Source organism: Meriones unguiculatus, chromosome 19 (genome assembly GCF_030254825.1).
Source record: "Meriones unguiculatus strain TT.TT164.6M chromosome 19, Bangor_MerUng_6.1, whole genome shotgun sequence".
In the NCBI taxonomy this organism is placed as follows: Eukaryota; Metazoa; Chordata; class Mammalia; order Rodentia; family Muridae; genus Meriones; species Meriones unguiculatus.
This window is the reverse complement of record NC_083366.1, coordinates 67,395,850-67,401,751: the sequence shown is the minus strand read 5'-3', so window position 1 is coordinate 67,401,751 and position 5,902 is coordinate 67,395,850. Positions and strand designations below refer to the sequence as shown.

The window sequence follows — 5,902 nt, the reverse complement described above, 5'->3', positions numbered from 1 at the left end:
AAAGGCTTATTGTAGCTCAGGGTTCTGGGCAATCTGTAGAGAGCATAATGATCTTACTATTTTGATTGAAGTATTACAAGAGAATTACACAATGATATAAGCTAATATAATTGCATGTGGAGCTGGATTGTATTCCTTCAAAAAAGCCTGGCATGGTGGCTCACACCTGTAATCCCAGCACTCAGGGAGGCAGAGGCAGGTAGATCTCTGTGAGTTCGAGGGCAGCCTTGTCTACAAAGTGAGTCCAGCCAAGGCTACACAGAAACCTGTCTTGGAAAAAAACAAAACAAACAAACAAAAAACAATGTTCTAATTCAGGAACCCATAACTAGATCATTTTATATAATTCCTCAGGCCACTTCCTGTTGCTCTAAAACAATCCCTGAGAGTAAGTCATTTATAAAGAAGAGAAGTCTGTTTAGCACACACTTTGATAGGTTAGAAGCCAAAAACTGAACAGAAGCAGCTGGCAAGGGCCTCATGCTATGTCAAGCCATGATGGAAAGGCAGAAGGACAAGAGGGTATGTGTGTATGACAGGGTGGGGAGACAAAGCGAGGGGGGGGGGGAATGTGGTGTATATAAACAGTGAAGTTTTATTTGGCTCTAAATGAGGAAATCGTGTCAAGGTTTATAAGATAATGGACACGATTAGAGATTGTCACAAGAAGCAAAATAAACAAGATTCAGAAAGACATACACTGCGAGTTTTCACTCATGTTGAGTGGGAGCCACACATGGCAAGAAAGAAGCTGAGCAGATGATGTGTTTGTGTTGAACACCACAGAAGCACGTGATCTGTTTAGCAACCGCCTAGCTATGTATGCTGAAAACATGCTAAAGTATGCCTTGGGCCTCAGGAAGCTGGGTAGGAGGACTCTATACATGTGTTCTCCCCTAGACTGTCCAGAAGGAGAGCAAACACCCCGCCCGTGGATTTCCAATTGCAATTCCTTCTTGCAACCCACTGACACAGATGAACACAGTGACAGTGACTCTGTCTTTTCCTGCTTTGGTGAGTGGGTGAGAAGTATGCCAAGCTGTTCTTATAGCCCAAGATCCATCCAAAATCTGAGAAATTAAATTCAAGTCACCCTTCAAAAAATAAAAGAAAAAAAAAACAATAAAATCACTCATGGTACTAAAACTTATCAGGAAACACCCCTTTATAAGTCGAATGGAAACCTTAATTAGACTAATTCTCTAATTAACTTCAATGCTGAGGTTACAAGATGAACCACCAGGGCCGGTTTAAACAGTCTTCAGTCTTTATAAACCATTTAACCTAAGGGCGCACACAGACTCTAACAATTTATAATCTGCTTCATTAGTTTTCTCTGATATTCTTGGCATGTAAAATAATGCCGTGTTCAGTTCAGTTTAAAGTCAACCAAAAAGACTGGACACTGTAGATAGAACTCAGACACCTTCGGGGCTGAGTGGAAGAATATATTAGCCATTGTGAATTTGGCTGCCGCAATCCTTAACCAAAATCAGATCTAGAAGGGAGACCCTCCTCAGTCAAAATGAAGACATTCTCCTCAGCCAAGGAAACAGTTACAATATTCTCTTCTCCAGATGAAACACTGAACAACATATAAAAAGTTAAAGCCAAAGGGTGCTGAGAAATTTTAGGCTAAAACCAAGTCTTTCAGGAGACTGATGGCCTGAATGACCAGCCTCAGTGAGGTTGAATCCAAGTAGGTGAAATGAGATAAAAGAGAGGAGCTGGGTGGGTCCCTCCTGTGAGATCCACCCTGGGGCAGGAGCCTCAGAACCAGCCTAAGCTTGAGAAGGAGGCTGGGGCCAGGCATGGTGGGGGAGGAGGGCACACGACTTTCTTCTCAGCACAAGAAGGCAGGGGAAGAAGGATTTCTGAGTTTCCAGGCAGCGTAGCCTACACAGTTAAAACCTCTCTCAGAGAAGGGAGTTAGGGAGCTTAGGGGGGAGAGACAGACAGACAGATGACTGGAGCTAGTCCTGAACTTTCAGGGACCATTTCTTCTTCATTTCACAGAGTGAAACACAGCCCATGGCACCAACAATAAAAATATAAAGAAAAACAAAACCAATGGCGAATGAATAAACACACAAAACCAAATTTTTTGACTTACTAAGCAACTGAACCCAGCCCAGAGAGAGGTTGACTTCCTAGTTCTCTGTGAGAGAAAGCCAGGGGTTTCCATATGCTGAGAAACGGGTGTTTGTGGACCTGCTGGGTGTTCAAAACTGCCCTTCTAGGTGGGAAGAAATGAGCCCATAGTGCTGTATGAACCTTGTAGGTGGATCCCCTAAGGATCTGGAATAGTGGGGTTAAAGTTCATGGTCCTTTAATAGCTTCAGCATCCCATTCCATTTTGGCAGCCCCTCAGCAAGTGTTTGTTGGGAAAGCATTGTTATAAAAACGTTGTTTTATAGGTGGCACTAAGAAGGGGTTCTGAGCCACAGTGTGACACAGCTCTGTCCTCGCCTGGGCTGTCAGGTGGTCTTCTTTAACTGCCCAAGACTGGGTTCAACAGACATCACTTCACAGCACACCACGAGAAGCACTGGCAAACAGCAGAGGGCGCTCTTGCCGGAAAATAGCCCACACCAGGACGAAGGAAATGGCATGGTTTCCTGAGGTCTGGAATTGTTTCTTGTTGGTTTTTTGTTCTTATGTTTTAAGGGAATAGCAGTTTCCAGAAGAGCAGCACTTCCTCGTTAACAAAGCAACTTTTGTTAGGATTGATTGCAGTCCCCAAAGAATCACGGGTAGGCTTAGTAATTAACGAGCACAACAATAACCAAGCTCCTCAGAAGGCTCCGATTACAGCCGTTCAAAACTAAGAGCATCAACAGACACTCAGTTCCCTAAACAATATCTGATGCTAATAAAATGTATTCCTGAATGATGCATGTTCTGGCCAATCAAATAGGCTGTGTTTTCAAGTCACGTTAAGCTGTGATTAAGAAAAGCACTGGCAGAGGCTGCTTCCTCTTCTACGTTAAGGTCAGGAGATGCAGTCACTCCTGAGTTCAGTCACCCACTTAGAGCTGGGATCTGCACTTCTAAGTGATAAGAAAGAATGTTTGAGAACAGTATAAAGATATGAGTTTGTTGAAAACCAACAAACTCATATCTTTATATGACTAAAACCAACCAGGGGTTAATTTCACAGTACAGACATTTTTACTCTATGTGAGATCTTATATATCTCCTTCATAAAAAGAGATCTGAAATTTTATTACAAAGAACTCTCAAATTAAAACATCACACAGTGAAACGTTCAGCTAGAGCAGCCACTCTGAAGCTGTGGGCCTTCATGCTGGATTTTACACTTCCTCTGTGCATATACTTTTACATACTTATCCACCACCAAACACTGGAAAATCCGTGAGAGTGCTACAAAAAGAATTAGTTCTCTATCCTCTTTTATGATGCAGGCATTTCTTGTCTGTTTATTTATTCAAGTTCTTTATAATGAAGTCTTAATAAATTATTTTTAAAATAGGCTTCGATTGTGGGGATTATTTGTCTGATAAAGACAGAACTAAGACGCTAACATAAGATTGACTCCCAGAGGCCTGCCCCGGGAGCCGAGATGTTGGGTCCCAAGTGTAAGCCTGTACCCCTGGCCACTCTGCCCAGTACCCTCGACCCAGCTGAGAATGTCATGCCTCAGGAGACCTGGTCCAGAGCTTGAGCATAAGACCACAGCTTAAAGTGAGTATCTGCTTCAGTACAACCACCCCAAACACCAGCCACTCGGTGGAAGATCCTGCCTCACCTTGCTGGACCTACCCAAGACCAGCAAATATTTATCCTCATTTCAGACCCTCTCCCAAGAACTCACTTTTAGGAGCTGTGGCAGCCCTTGGGCCCCTCATCTTCTGGTATCATGTTTTCAAAACAGACAGGGTCAGAAAGGAATGCCTTATCCAGGAAGGAAAACTGGACCGAACATTTAACCTCTCCTATTAAGTTCAGCAAGGATGACTCTATTCTTGCATAAATAAATTTTCTATTAATCACTGGGGAGGGGAGGGAGAATAACTCCCAATGTATTTAGATAAAATATGTGAGATTTGTTTAAAATACATGAAAATGGTGGGAAAAGAGAGTGAAAGTGAAAAAAAAAAACTGGCGGGGGAGTTAGTAAATGTCACTGAATGTGCATGCTCCTACCGTCTCTCACTTTTTATAGATTTGAAATTGTCCACAATAAAAAGCTGAGTACATAATGATGACTTTTTTTTTAATCAAGGAATGCTGGGGGAATACCAGCACAAGCTCAAAATATCAGACACCAGGAAAAGGAAGCTTCCAAGTGCTCTGTGAGCTCTGTACCAGGCGTGTGTCAGCTCACTCAGCATTAGCACACCACAGAGCAGATACTGTTTTCCTCACTGCTATCAGCAATTAACAACAGCTGAGAGAGGGAGAATTAGTCTTCCCCAAGGGTGAGCCCAAAACTGTTATCCAATACCAAGGGGTCAGCCCTAAATACAGGCTCATCCAAGCCATACTGGATGCACTAAGACAACTGCATATATTAATATATACATATATATTATAATTAAAGAAAAGAAGCTGTGAATCTGAGGAGAGGAATTAAAGGGGTTGGAGAGATGATTTTAATTAAGCTAAAACAATTCTTTTAAAGACAATAAAAAGGTAAGAGGGGTAATGGGTGGAGGTGGATCTGGGAACAAATCTTCCCCACTTCTCCTCTGTCCAGCCAAGAGCACTGTCCCCCAACCCTGCTGCAGAGTTCCGGCCTAATAGCTGAAGCTCCTCCAGCCAGTGCTTGCTCTGTCAAGGCCTCCATCTGAACGTCCTGGAGGTCGTCACAGTCTGAGTTGAGTCTGGACCAGGGCTGGATCAGGTCCTCAGCTGTGCAGAGGCAGTAAGGTCCCCACTCTGCTGGACGGTCGGGACGGTCCTGCTGACTGCTGGGCGGTATGTCTTACAGACTCTACATTGTAGGGCATGTGGCGCAAGGTAGGAAACAGTGTGCTCTTGGTCAGCTGTTAGAGGAGAGAGGGTTTCAGCTGCGTAGGCAATTCTGCATTAAAAGCCAAGTTCTTTCATGCCACCATTTTGGTCAGAGGCAAGTTTCACCGCACTGCTCTGGCTCTGATGTTGGCTCTCTGTACTGTCTATGCTGTAGCTATTTAATGAGCCGTGTGATGGTATGTTTATGGAGGAACCAGGCCAGTAGTAAGATTCTCAATAAAACCCTAGATTTGCTAGTGACAATTGTGTTTGGTTTCATCATTCATCAGTCAAGCAATAATTACAGATCTTTAAAAGAAATAAACAATCCATAATGAATATTATAAACAGAATGATGCCTGTACAAATTACATTAACTAATTTAATTTAAATCTATTCCCAGAAGAGCTGATCCTCACAAACCACGAGAAATCAGTGAAGGAGCCTTGATATGATTAAAATACTCTAAGGGTAACAAGTCTTTTAAAATGTGCTTTTAAAATGATAGAGATAGCCAAACTGTCTCGATTTTGGCAACAAAAATCCCATGTCCTGGGAAAGCCTTCATTTCCAGGAGGTGTGTCCTGATAGTCATTCACCCTCCTGAAGGTAATCATGACTGTACTACCTACCAGCTTGACGGCCCTTCGTTCCTGCCTGTCTTCTTACAACTCAGAGTTTCGAACAGGAGTTACTTGGTATATTCACATGAAAAGCAGCTGAGACACTGCTCAGAAAGAGCCCGAAGCATGGTAAGTGCTCAGAGTGCTTCATGGTTCCTATTGTTGTCATTATCTTCTTATCACTGGCAGAAGTGGCATTTTAGAAGAAATTCCGTCCCACCCTCACACCCAAACCCTGCTGCCCATCCCTCTTCTACACTACACATTCAGGGAAATTAAATTTAGTAGCCAATGGGGTAGTG

The 5,902-nt window shown here is 43.1% G+C and overlaps 1 pseudogene; it reads left to right on the top strand.

Moving 5' to 3' along the window:
• The first annotated feature begins 3,583 nt into the window (after positions 1-3,583).
• LOC132649197 (NADH dehydrogenase [ubiquinone] 1 beta subcomplex subunit 4-like) lies at positions 3,584-3,963 on the top strand (annotated as a pseudogene).
• Positions 3,964-5,902: the final 1,939 nt, after the last annotated feature.